Consider the following 13,938-nt stretch of genomic DNA (forward strand, 5'->3'; position numbering starts at 1 on the left):
CAGTGGTGAATGCCTCTAGGGTTATATACAGTGGTGAATGTCTCTAGGGATATGTACAGTGGTGAATGCCTCTAGGGATATGTACAGTGGTGAATGTCTCTAGGGATATATACAGTGGTGAATGCCTCTGGGGATATATACAGTGGTGAATGCTTCTAGGGATATATACAGTGGTGAATGCCTCTAGGGATATATACAGTGGTGAATGTCTCTAGGGATATATACAGGGGTGAATGCCTCTAGGGATATATACAGGGGTGAATGCCTCTAGGGATATATACAGTGGTGAATGCCTCTAGGGATATATACAGTGGTGAATGCCTCTAGGGACATATACAGTGGTGAATGCCTTTAGGGATATATACAGTGGTGAATGCCTCTAGGGATATATACAGTGGTGAATGCCTCTAGGGATATATACAGTGGTGAATGTCTCTAGGGATATATACAGGGGTGAATGCCTCTAGGGATATATACAGGGGTGAATGCCTCTAGGGATATATACAGTGGTGAATGCCTCTAGGGATATATACAGTGGTGAATGCCCCTAGGGACATATACAGTGGTGAATGCCTCTAGGGATATATACAGTGGTGAATGCCTCTAGGGATATATACAGTGGTGAATGCCTCTAGGGATATATACAGGGGTGAATGCCTCTAGGGATATATACAGTGGTGAATGCCTCTAGGGATATATACAGTGGTGAATGCCTCTAGGGATATATACAGTGGTGAATGCCTCTAGGGATATATACAGTGGTGAATGCCTCTATGGATATATATACCTAGAGGGTCCTTGACTGGTGGTCAAGGGGTTACATGCAGCCTTCACCACCCTCGTGTAGTCGATAAACTTGAAATCTCTCCATAAAACAGTAAATATTAAACATCCTTGTACATAGTACAAAAAAAACTCGCCCACTTATCATATGTTATTTTTATTCTTCTTGTAAGTAACCAAATCTGTTTCAAATTCTCTGCATTCTTCAACGAAACGATATCAGAATGCATTAGACACACACAATTACTATTGTAAATAATCTGAATGCAAAAAAGAGTGCAAATCCCGACTCAGATCAATGTCAACTATAACAACCTCGTCACTCATAAATCACGAGTGATATTACCTGAGCAACCCATCAATCTCTATTATCATCAGGTTGTGATGAGTGAAGCAACATAGTCACTGGTGAAGCGATATTATCCGTGAGGTTAAATGTCGTCGTTGTATTATAATTCTGAAAGAAAATTTGCCAAGTTTCTGCAAGTTTTTCCTCGACAACAGTATTTTTCCAGAGGAAATTATTTGTCTAGATGTGTGGATTCATGTCCAATAAGATTAATGGGAAGAAGAGGAGGAGAGAGAAAAGAGGATACGAAAGAGGAGGAGGAGGAAGAGAAGGGGGGAGAGGTGGTTGACTGCTCCGATTATGTATTCATAATTATTCTTTTCATTGCACATTATACCTTCATGTTTTGCGTGATCATCTTGCCTGGTAGAGCACGGAGACAGTCGACTGGCGCTAGGGAAGGAAGCTACCATCCTCACATCAGCCAATAACGCTAAGTATGCTGGGATTAGACGTTGTCTAACAAGTGGCGCTGCTGGTGTTGTCCTGGTAAGTTAATACCGACAGACTCAAAGAACACGAAAGAAGTGTTAGTCCTGCCGACACTAATAATGTTCTTTTCTGTCATGTTAAAGACAACAGTCATCCTATTGATTGGTTTTCTGTTAAAACTGTCTACCCTACATCTAGCCTTCACAGTTGCCGTCTTGCTGAATCATCCCTTATACACAACTTCCTTATGTGAATCTTACTCGTGCCTTTGTCTCTGTAGATGCCTTCCTTTCTCGTTACATTGTCAAATGCTCTAAACTTCACAACACTCGTAACTTAACCTGATCCATTCTTCGCAGCCTTTCCTATTTTTTTCCCTTTACTTTCTTTTGTTTTTCTTTTCTTCTGTTAGTTTTCGCCCCCTTGCATTTGGTCCTACCCCTTCTGGGCCCTTAGCTCTCCTGCAGTGCTCCTTGTTCTTAGACTGACCCCACTTCCATTTAGTTTCTCCAGTCCCATCCCCTCCGCATTCCTCTGCTGTTGCTGCTACCTTTACTTTTGCCTCCTTTTGCCACTAGACTATTATTCCCTACTTTCTATATTACCACTTTGTTTTTACTACCTACCTACCTACCACTACTTTTCTCCTGTCCCTGCCATCTTTCCCGCTCGTCTATATTTACTGGCTTCCTCACGGGCTTTTTCCACTCTTTTTTCTCGCCTCTGAGCCATCAAATGTTGTCGACGATCACCTGCTTCACTGATATATGCGACTTGATATACTCAGAGGAAAACTGAAACATTCAGAACTACTGTGAAGACATTAGTAAACATATGCACGATGGACAAAAATGAGTCCATGCGTGTACTTGTAAATTTACCCGTCCAGCCAACACACGGCCCAGAGATGTTGATGGGGAACCTGATGGCTCCAGCCCGCTGTAGTACGTAAATTGTTTTGCAGTGGAACGTACAGGGACTACAGTAAGACCCTGATCGCAGCCACTGAACAGCTGAATTAGATCGACCTCTATTAAGAGTTCCTCAGACGGGTCGTCTTAGTATTAAGATACGTGTCAGGACGCAGTTCCTGACGAACTGAATCTTTTCTGTTAGTGTGACTTTCTAAATGGTACAAGTCAGACCGAAACGTCGTCATAAGCTGCTCCTCCTCTCCTATGTGCAAATTAAAATTTTGCCCCTCCCCCCAAAAAAAATTTATTGATTGATAGCTATTTTTTTCATTAACAATAACATAAAGACTTTCATTTTTGGACCAAAAACACGGAAACCTAATCTAACCTCCCCTAATATAGCGTAATCTTTTTAGCTAAGTTATTCTTCTCTCTCTCCCTCCCCTCTCTCTCTCTCTCTCTCTCTCTCTCTCTCTCTCTCTGTCTCTCTGTCTCGTTACACAGGGTTTGGCAAGGTTAGGCTAAGGATTCCTAACTTCATTGGCAAGCTAAGAGCTGTTATCTACATCAGCTCATTAGAAAGTATTTTTATTGTTATGAAACATACGAGTAGGGAACAGGATGAAGTTGGAGCCATCTGAGGGCCAGCATTTTCATTTGATTAACTGACTTCATCTCGTTGACATCTTAATGCTGTACGAATGTGTTCCAGACTCGAATCATCCTGGGTATATATGATCTCAGATGGAGTGATGTTCTGGAGAAGGGTACAGCCAGAGGCTTGCTTCATGCTGTCCTCGAAGTGGATCCAAGTGTGGTACTTTGACAATATTGGTCTTGTACATAACAGTAAGGCCACTCACATCCCTCCTGTGTTGAAGGTTCTGCTGAAGTGACAGATCTATCCAGGTTGGGTCCAGGCGAGAAATGAGACGTCTTCCTCTGTCCTCTACTCTGTCAAACAGTCGCAGAAGAGAGAGGGGGGGGGCAGGCAAACCAAGAAAGTGGAGCATACTCAAGGTGTGAGCGTACTTGTGCTTCATATAGAATCTTGCAACCCCCTACTGTGCAGCAGATGCGTGATACGGCGAAGTTCTGCAAGCTTCCTGATTATCTTGTTTAGAAGATTTACAGCGTGGGTCTTCATGGTCAGTTTGTAGTCAAATTTCACCCCAAGGATATCAACTTCTTCTCCAGGTACCAACACCCTCCCATTCATCCTTACTACTGCACCGGCATTACCATTATGGTGCCTAGAGACCAGCATCATTTGTGTTCTCAGGTGCAAATGTTACTTGCCATCTATTTCCCAAAGCTGATATTGCTCTTAGCTGGTGATTGATGTAGTTTAGAGAAGCTGGCATTTCTTCTCTTGGATAAGTGAATGTCAGTGTACAGTCGTCTGCATATGCATGTGATTCTGGGATTAGATGAAGAAGGTCAATGAAGTAGACATTCCATAACAATGGTCCCAGCACGCTTCCTTGTGGAACACTTGCCCCAATAGGATGTCTTGCTGATTCCGTTCCATTGAGAACTACCCTTAGAGATCTACCATGAAGGTAATCACTAAGGAGAAACAGCGTAGAGCCTGCAATTCCCAGAGCTTGCAGTTTTGCCAAGAGGCCCTGGTGCCACACCCGGTCGAAAGCGCCAGCAATGTCCAGTGCTACCACACAGCTGACTTTGGATTCATCCAGTGACTGGTGCTATTTAGTGGAGAGGTTTAACAACCGATCAGCAGCAGAGTAACCTTTCCTGAAGCCATATTGACGGTCATTTGTCTTGAGATTGTTGTCTCGAGGATTTTGCCAGTGATGGACAGCAGTGACACTGGTCTGTAGTTGCTGATTTCTGCTCTGCTCTTCTTTTTGTGAACAGGGACTACATTTGCCTCTTTCCACAGAGAAGGCCATTTACACTGTACTAAGCAGTGCTGAAAGATGCGAGTTAGAGGTGCTGCTAGCTGGTCTGCACATCTCAGCAATCTTGGGCTCAGCTTGTCTGGGCCCACAACCTTTTCTTGGAAAAGAAGGAAATGCACCTCCTCTTGTCTTATTGTCACCACTGGCAGTTTTGACACAGTTCTTGCAGCTAGCCAAGGAGGGTCCCTTGCTGGATCAGGAACTTGCGTTTTGGTAGCAAAGTGCTCGGCAAAGAAGTCTGCTTTCTCTTGACTACTAGTAGAGGTGGTCTCATCCTGTCGATTTAGAGGTGGAATGAGTTCATCAGGCAGATAACCTTGTCTGTCCTTGACCAGGGACCACCAGGTTTTGGAGCCTAGTCTACCTGATGTTAGCTTTTTGTGTCCACCTCCCATTTAGCAATGGCCCACTTTTGAACGTCACCCATATGCCTTCAGGCTTGCCTGTGCAAGTTCCTGTTATAGGTGGTAGGATGTCTCTTATACCTTCGCCATGCTTTGTACTTAGCAGTAGCATCCTCTCTACAACGAAAGCCAAACCAAGGCTGATCTGTAGGCTTCGTCACATATTGCCGGTGAGGAATGTGTTCTTGTTGTAGATTAAGGATGTGTCCAGTGAAGGCTTTCACTTGGTTGTCAACATCCCCTTGGAGAAGAGCATTCCTATCGGTGGTGGCGAGCTTAGAGCAAAGGGCTGGCCAATTACCTCTTTCCTAAAGCCAGGTTGTGCGTGTGGACTCCTCACCTCGTTCTGGTGGGATCTTAAGTGTCGTAAAAACAGCCTTGTGGTCAGATGATCCAACGTAGCCGAGGGGTTGACAAGTGACTGTACCTTCTGCCAGATCACTCACTACTGGGTCAAGGGAGGAGCCAGAGATGTGAATAGGGAAATCAACAAACTTTCTCATGTCAAATACTGAAAGAAGGTCATCAAAGTCCCTCTGTATAAGGTGCTGGTTGAGGTCACCAACAATTATGATATGTTGACAGTTGTGTTGTAGCAGAAGGGAGTCCACATTTTCCATTAGGAAGTTGATGGGGTCTGCATGTTGCCACTGAGGTCTGTACATTGCACATGCTAGTACAGAGGTACTAGTGTTTATGCAAAGCCTGAACATCATTTCAAGATGGGTAGGGGTGGCAACATCAATGTGCTGGGCATGTATACGTTTAGAGAAGCACACAGCAACACCTCCTCCTTGCCCTTGCCTGTCTCTTCTCATCCATGAGGTGTAGCCAGCAATTCTTGCAAAATTTTTTGAGTCCTGTCGTCCAAAAATGTTTCAGCAACAGCTATCATGTCGGGACGTCGAGTGTTCACAAAACTGTGTGTGAGCTCTCCAACGTTAGAAATGAAACCTCTAATGTTGGCCGACAGGATGCTGATAAACTGGCTCCTCATGGTGTGGTCAGCTTGAGGTGGTGGGTGTGTAAGGCATGTAAGGTGCCTGCCCTTGAGAGTGGTAGGGCACCGAGGCAGCTGCAGGGATGTAGGTCTGTGGTCTTGTATAAGGCACAATACCACCTGCTGGGTTGAGATAGGAGAAGCTGAGTGGGTGACGTGTGAGAGTGTTCACCAATTCAGAGATCCTGCTGGTTTGTCCTGAGAACAGGTTTCTAAACAGGTGGTCCTGTCTGTCAAGTTCCTTTTTCTTCTGACACTTGTCCTCTTGATGTCCTTTCCTGTGGCAGTAATTGCACATAGTATCTCGCAGGCAGTTGTTAGTGGTGTGCCCCTTCCGGTGACAGCGAGACTATTATTTGTTGTACGTCCTGTGTTTTGCTGATTTGTCTGCAGGTTCTGCCGCTGGGACTGTGTTGGTGGAAGGTGAGACGGCTGTAGATGTCTTCCTCCTTCACGTCCTCTTCCACGTCCTCTACCACGCCCCTGTACAGTTCTGACAGATGTGTCCCTGCTGTTCGTATTTTGGCGTAGCAGGTGTTCAGGTGCAGTGATAGTCCTTGATTATTAACTGCGCCAATATCTGGTGGAGAAAAGCCTGACTCAGTACTTGCCGATGAAGCACTGCTGCCAGATGTTGGAATAATGTCGGCAGGTGTGCTGACAGGTGTAGGATCAGAGATGGTATGTGCACTGTCTAATGTACTGGCAGTGGCTGAAGCAGAAATGTCAGGCATAGGAGAATTAACAGATCCAAGGCTTACTTCGTTGCTGGAAAGAGGATCTGATCCCTCTGTGATGGTCAGAGGAATTGTGTTAGAATTCCCAAAGGTAGTGTTTTGAACTCTGTCAATCTGTGGGACCTTAGCGATGACAGAATTCCACCAGTTGTTTACCCCTGAGTTAAGCTCAGTGTGGGACTTCCAGTCTTAGTCAATAGTGTCACCATCAGATGAGCAGCTTACGTCACTTGATGCAGGCTTGCACTGGCCTTCTACAATAGCTTGTAGGTTATCTAATGATTTGAGGAGTTCATGAAGTGCTTCCCTGTGATGGATTATCTTAGCTGCAACTTTACAACACAGCCCAAGATCTCTGGAGAGGACTCTCTCTCTCTCTCTCTCTCTCTCTCTCTCTCTCTCTCTCTCTCTCTCTCTCTCTCTCTCTCTCTCTCGTTCCGTCTTTAACCCAGACTCGTTGACTTTTTGCCAGCAACTGATTTACTACACAAACTCTGATGGTGATGCCTCTAGCACTCCTCACAGCCCTTTCTACCTCAACCACTTTCTATCCTCTACCCCTGCACTCTCACTCTACCCCTGCACTCTCACTCTACCCCTGCACTCTCAACTGCCCCGCTCCACTCCATCACCCAATAATAATAATCCCTCTCTCTTACAACCCAATACCCCTCAACCCTTCCCTGCCCTGCTGCGCTGCATGACCCTTGTAGGTTTAGCCCTTCCTTTTGATTATAGTATTTTTTTTCTCTCTAATATATATATATATATATATATATATATATATATATATATATATATAGGATGGGGTCCACCTCTGGTGTAAATTGTGGGACCCATAGCCTCGGAGAAGTGGGTAAAAAGGCTTCAAGGAAGAATATTTGGGTTTCTTCCTGAAGCCGTTTGAATATTCCACTTCCCCTACCACCCCATCTTTTAAACTATATATATATATATATATATATATATATATATATATATATATATATATATATATATATATATATATATATATATATAATTCTTAATGCTCAGATCGATATTAGCTGATTTATGGCAAAAATAAATTTTAATTCGGCTTATTCGGTAAAGAAACACTTTCACCATCATTCACTACATCACTGTCTTGCCCGAAGCATGCCGATACTACAGTTTAGAGATGTATCGGATGTGAAAGTCTAGATGTCTGCGGATGTGCATGAGGATGTCTTACTTATTTTACGGATGGGGATGTAAGAAATTGTGCGGATGTTCCGCAGATGCGGATGCGGATGTCCGATACATCACTACTATAGTTGGGAAACGCAACATACCTCCACCCCTCCCTCAAAGTGCAGGCGCCTTATTTCTCACCTCCAGGACTCTAGTCCGGCTGACCGGTTTCCCTGAATCCTTTCATATATGTTACTTTTGCTCACACTCCAACAGCACGTCATGTCATAAAAATCCCTTGCCTCCACCCACTCCTATCTAACACGTTCACACAAGATGGAAGTCAATGCTCCTTGCACACTAAACCTCATTTAACCCCTCCCTCTAACCTTTCCTAGGCCCACCTCTACCCCGCCTTCCCTCCACTAAAGATTTATACACACTTCAAGTCATCCTATTTCGTTCCATCCTCTCTACATGTCCAAACCACCTCAATAATCCCTCCTCAGACCTCTGGATAATATTCCTAGTAATCCTGCACCTCCTCTTAATCTCCAAGCTACGAATTCTCAGCATAATATTCACCCCACACATTGCCCTCAGACACGACACATCAAGATTTACAAACACCGATGTTCATAAAAAAATCTGTTTTACGTAATTCCTTTTTAAGCGTCAAGTGTTTGATGTACGAAGCAACGGAGGCTTGATGAAGCTTAACTCAAGCTTACTACACAAGCATGATGCAGCACAAGCTTACATGTTATGCTACCTGATTTATACAAGGTTCACTTACCTCACAGGTCTCCTCATCTGAACTTGTTGTTGTGAGTAAAGCAGAATAAGTATATAAAATATATACAGTGGACCCCCGCATAACGATCACCTCCGAATGCGATCAATTATGTAAGTGTATTTATGTAAGTGTGTTTGTACGTGTATGTTTGGGGGTCTGAAATGGACTAATCTACTTCACAATATTCCTTATGGGAACAAATTCGGTCAGTACTGGCACCTGAACATACTTCTGGAGTGAAAAAATATCGTTAACCGGGGGTCCACTGTATTCTTAAGACGGAATCTAATTGAGGGAGGTGATTAACTAGACGAGAGGAAATTGAATAAAGAGGAATTGAGAGAGATGGAGAGAACACGTGTTTGTGTGTGTGTACTCACCTATTTGTACTCACCTATTTGTGGTTGCAGGGGTCTAGTCACAGCTCCTGGCCCCGCCTCTTCGCTGATTGCTACTAGGTCCTCTCTCTCCCTGCCCCATGAGCTCTATCATACCTCGCCTTAAAACTATGTATGGTTCCCGCCTCCACCACATCACTTTCTAGGCTATTCCATGGCCTGACTACTCTATGTCCGAATAAATACTTCCTAACATCCCTTTGATTCATCTGAGTCTTCAACTTCCAGTTGTGACCTCTTGTGTCTGTGTCCCTTCTCTGGAACATCCCGTCTTTGTCCACCTCGTCTATTCCACGCAGTATTTTATATGTCGTTATCATGTCTCCCCTGACCCTCCTGGACTCCAGTGTCGTCAGGCCGATTTCCCTCAACCTTTCTTCATAGGACAATCCCCGTAGCTCTGGGACTAGTCTTGTTGCAAACCTTTGCACTTTCTCTAATTTCTTGACGTGCTTGACTAGGTGTGTGTACTCACCTATTTGTACTCACCTATTTGTGGTTGCAGGGGTCGAGTCCTAGCTCCTGGCCCCGCCTCTTCACCGGTTGCTACTAGGCCCTCTCTCTCCCCGCTCCATGAGCTTTATCAAACCTCGTCTTAAAACTGTGTATGGTTCCTGCCTCCACTACGTCATTTTCTAGGCTATTCCACTGCCTTACAACTCTATGACTGAAGAAATACTTCCTACTATCTCTCTGACTCATTTGTGTCTTCAACTTCCAATTGTGGCCTCTTGTTTCTGTGTCCCCTCCCTGGAACATCCTGTCTTTGTCCACCTTGTCTATTCCACGCAGTATTTTATATGTCGTTATCATGTCTCCCCTGACCCTCCTGTCCTCCAGTGTCGTCAGGCCGATTTCCCTTAATCTTTCTTCATAGGACATTCCCCTTAGCTCTGGAACTAACCTTGTCGCAAACCTTTGTACTTTCTCTAGTTTCTTGACGTGCTTTATCAAGTGTGGGTTCCAAACAGGTGCTGCATACTCCAGTATGGGCCTGACATACACGGTGTACAGTGTCTTGAATGATTCCTTACTAAGGTATCGGAATGCTGTTCTCAGGTTTGCCAGGCGCCCATATGCTGCAGCAGTTATCTGATTGATGTGTGCTTCCGGAGACATGCTCGGTGTTATACTCACCCCAAGATCTTTCTCCTTGAGTGAGGTTTGCAGTCTTTGGCCACCTAGCCTATACTCTGTCTGTGGTCTTCTGTGCCCTTCCCCTATCTTCATGACTTTGCATTTGGCAGGATCAAATTCGAGAAGCCATTTGCTGGACCAGGTGTCCAGTCTGTCCAGGTCTCTTTGAAGTCCTGCCTGGTCCTCATCAGATTTAATTCTCCTCATTAACTTCACATCATCTGCAAACAGGGACACTTCTGAGTCTAACCCTTCCGTCATGTCGTTCACATATACCAAAAATAGCACTGGTCCTAGGACCGACCCCTGTGGGACCCCGCTCGTCACAGGTGCCCACTGTGATACATCATTACGTACCATGACTCGTTGTTGCCTCCCTGTCAGGTATTCTCTGATCCATTGCAGTGCCCTTCCTGTTATATGCGCCTGATGCTCTAGCTTCTGCACTAATCTCTTGTGAGGAACTGTGTCAAAGGCCTTCTTGCAGTCCAAGAAGATGCAATCAACCCACCCCTCTCTCTCTTGTCTTACTTCTGTTATTTTATCATAAAACTCCAGAAGGTTTGTGACACAGGATTTGCCTTCCGTGAATCCGTGCTGGTTGGCATTTATACTCCTGTTCCGTTCCAGGTGCTCCACCACTCTCCTCCTGATAATCTTCTCCATAATTTTGCATACTATACACGTCAATGACACAGGTCTATAGTTTAGTGCCTCTTTTCTGTTTCTGTGTGTGTGTGTGTGTGTGTGTGTGTGTGTGTGTGTGAACACTCAATACACTTGAGACTGTACCATCACCACCACCACTTCTGCTACCACTACCACAACTACAACTACTACCATAACCACCATCACTACTTCTGCTACCACTACCACCACAACTACAACTAATACAACTACCACTGCTTCAGCTACCACCACAACTTCAACTACTACCACAACCGCCATCACCACCACTACTTCTGCTACCGCTAACACCACAACCACCATCACCACCACTACTACTGCTACCGCCAACACCACAACCACCATCACCACCACTACTTCTGCTACTGCTAATACCACAACTACTAGCACAACCACCACCACCTCTACTTCTGCTACAACTACCACCACAACTACAACTGCCACAACCACTACTGCTTCTGCTACCGCCACAACTACAACTACTACCTCAACCACCATCACCACCTCTACTTCTGCTACCACTACTACCACAACCACCATCACCACCACTACTTCTACCACTAACACAACTACTACCACACCACCACTACTTCTGCTACCACCACAACTACAACTACTACCACAATCACCACCACCACTACTTCTGCTACCACCACAACTACAACTACTACCACAATCACCACCACCACTACTTCTGCTACCACCACAACTACAACTACTACCACAATCACCACCACCACTACTTCTGCTACCAATACCACAACTACCACAACCACCACCACCACCACTACTACTACTACTACTACTACTACTGCTGTTGCTGCTGCTGCTGCTGCTGTTACCACCACCATTACAACTGCCACTACATCCGCCATCACCACTACTATTACTGCTACCACAACCACCACCACCACTACTACCACAACCACTATTACCACAACTACCACAACTACCACAACCACCACCACAAAAAGACCAATAAAAGGTTACTTCAACTTCCTAAACCTACTGATGTCTTCATCTTAGTCGTCATTGTGTGGACACTAACATCGTTTCCTTCCTCAGAAAATATTATTCTCAAACGTCCGGTGTCGCTATGGGCTCTCCTGTGACCCCCAGTTCTTGCTAACATTTATACTCAATACTTAGAGACTGTTCTTCTTCCTACTATTGATGTGCGTCTTTCCCTCAGGCCCCACTATGTTGATGTCATCTTGGCTCTTTGGCCCCATGATTCGAGTCTCACAGAATTGCTCTCAGGGAAATCACAACAATTAAGTAAATGGTTGGATGGTTAATGGGGTTTAAATTATATCGACTGCATTAGATTGGATAAGTATTTCATTTAGAAGGGTTGATATGAGAAGGACCTGAAGTGTATAGGCCAGTAAGCCTGTTGCATTTTTCCACACTGACTCACGAAATCGTAATGGCATGATTGCAAACAAACCATACCACGGGCGGGGATAGAACCTGCGATCAGAGAGTTCGCGGGTTCTATCCCCGCCCATGGTATGTTTTTTTCCACTATGTTTGCATTCTTGCAGGATTACTCATCCTTTCTTTCGATTTCATGAACATTTAACAATCTTGCTCCTTCCATCAGGTTTAAAGATGAATGGGAATCTCACTTTTGATTCCTTTCCTAGATGTTCAAGACTATCGCTCAGCTACAGACTCTTCTTTTTTCCGTGTACAGCAAGGTAATGCAGAGTGACAGCATGTACAATCACTACTTTTCTTACCATGCTTCCTGTTAAGTGTTATTATCTCTCTTTCTCTCCGTGCTCTCCGCATTTGTAATCCTCAGTTCCTTGAATTAGGAATTTCCACTCTTTGTTATTCGTTCTCTCGTCTTGGCTACTCTTCCAATTTCATAAACCTTGCCTTCTCACGTGGTTAAAGGTTGTCAGTCCCTCTGCCTGGAGAAGTTCTGTTCCAAAGTCTGGAACTAACTGAAGATCAAGCGACAGTGTTGAGACTTAAATACTGTCGGAAGGAGAGGTGCAGAGTAGTAGTAGTGAGAATGTAGCCACTGAGAGGTCACGTCCCTCTCAGATCATACAATTCTCACTAGAAAAAGTTGTCCAAGGTGTTTTCTCTTCTGTACCAAGATGCCATTGTGTTGCAGTGTCTATACCAAGATGCAACACAATGGCATCTTGGTACAGAAGAGAAAACACCTTGGACAACTTTTTCAAGTGAGAATTGTTTGATCTGAGAGGGACGTGACCTCTCAGTGGCTACATTCTCACTACTACTACTCTGCACCTCTCCTTCCCACAGTATTTAAGTCTCAACACTGTCGCTTGATCTTCAGTTAGTTCCAGACTTTGGAACAGAACTTCTCCAGGCTGAGGGACTGACAACCTCAAATCTACGACTTCATAGATCTGTTTGTGACTTGATAAAGTCCACTGTGTGGGCGAAACGTTGTCAATAAAAGATCACATTATACTGCTTACGTGTTGTTTTTCCAATGAAGGAACTTCCAGCTTCACACAATGGCTTTTATTTTCTCTCTTTTTCTTCTGTTTGTCTCTGTCTCTCTCTCTCTCTCTCTCTCTCTCTCTCTCTCTCTCTCTCTCTCTCTGAGGCAAGTAAAACTCACAATGAGTGAGTGGTTTGCAATTTAGAGACAACATTGTAGAGTTGCTGGAGGTTATTGTGATGGTGCTGGCAGGGAGGATGGCAGGGAGGATGGCAGGGAGGATGGCAGGGAGGATGGCAGGGAGGATGGCAGGGAAGATGCCAGGGAGGATGGCAGGGAGGATGGCAGGGAGGATGGCAGGGAGGATGGCAGGGAGGATGGCAGGGAGGATGGCAGGGAAGATGCCAGGGAGGATGGCAGGGAGGATGGCAGGGAGGATGGCAGGGAGGATGGCAGAAAGGTTGGCAGGAAGGTTGGCAGGAAGGATGGCAGGAAGGTTGGCAGGGAGGATGGTGGAAAGGATGGCAGGAAGGTTGGCAGGAAGGTTGGCAGGAAGGATGGCAGGGAGGTTGGCAAGAAGGATGGCAGGAAGGTTGGCAGGGAGGATGGTGGGAAGGATGGCAGGAAGATTGGCAGGAAGGTTGACAGGAAGGTTGGCAGGAAGGATGGCAGGGAGAATGGCAGGGAGGATGGCAGGGAGGATGGCAAGAAGGTTGGCAGGAAGGTTGGCAGGAAGGTTGGCAGGAAGGTTGGCAGGAAGGATGGCAGGTAGAATGCCAGGGAGGATGGCAGG

This window comes from Cherax quadricarinatus, unplaced genomic scaffold, assembly GCF_038502225.1.
Source record: "Cherax quadricarinatus isolate ZL_2023a unplaced genomic scaffold, ASM3850222v1 Contig10, whole genome shotgun sequence".
NCBI lineage: Eukaryota > Metazoa > Arthropoda > Malacostraca > Decapoda > Parastacidae > Cherax > Cherax quadricarinatus.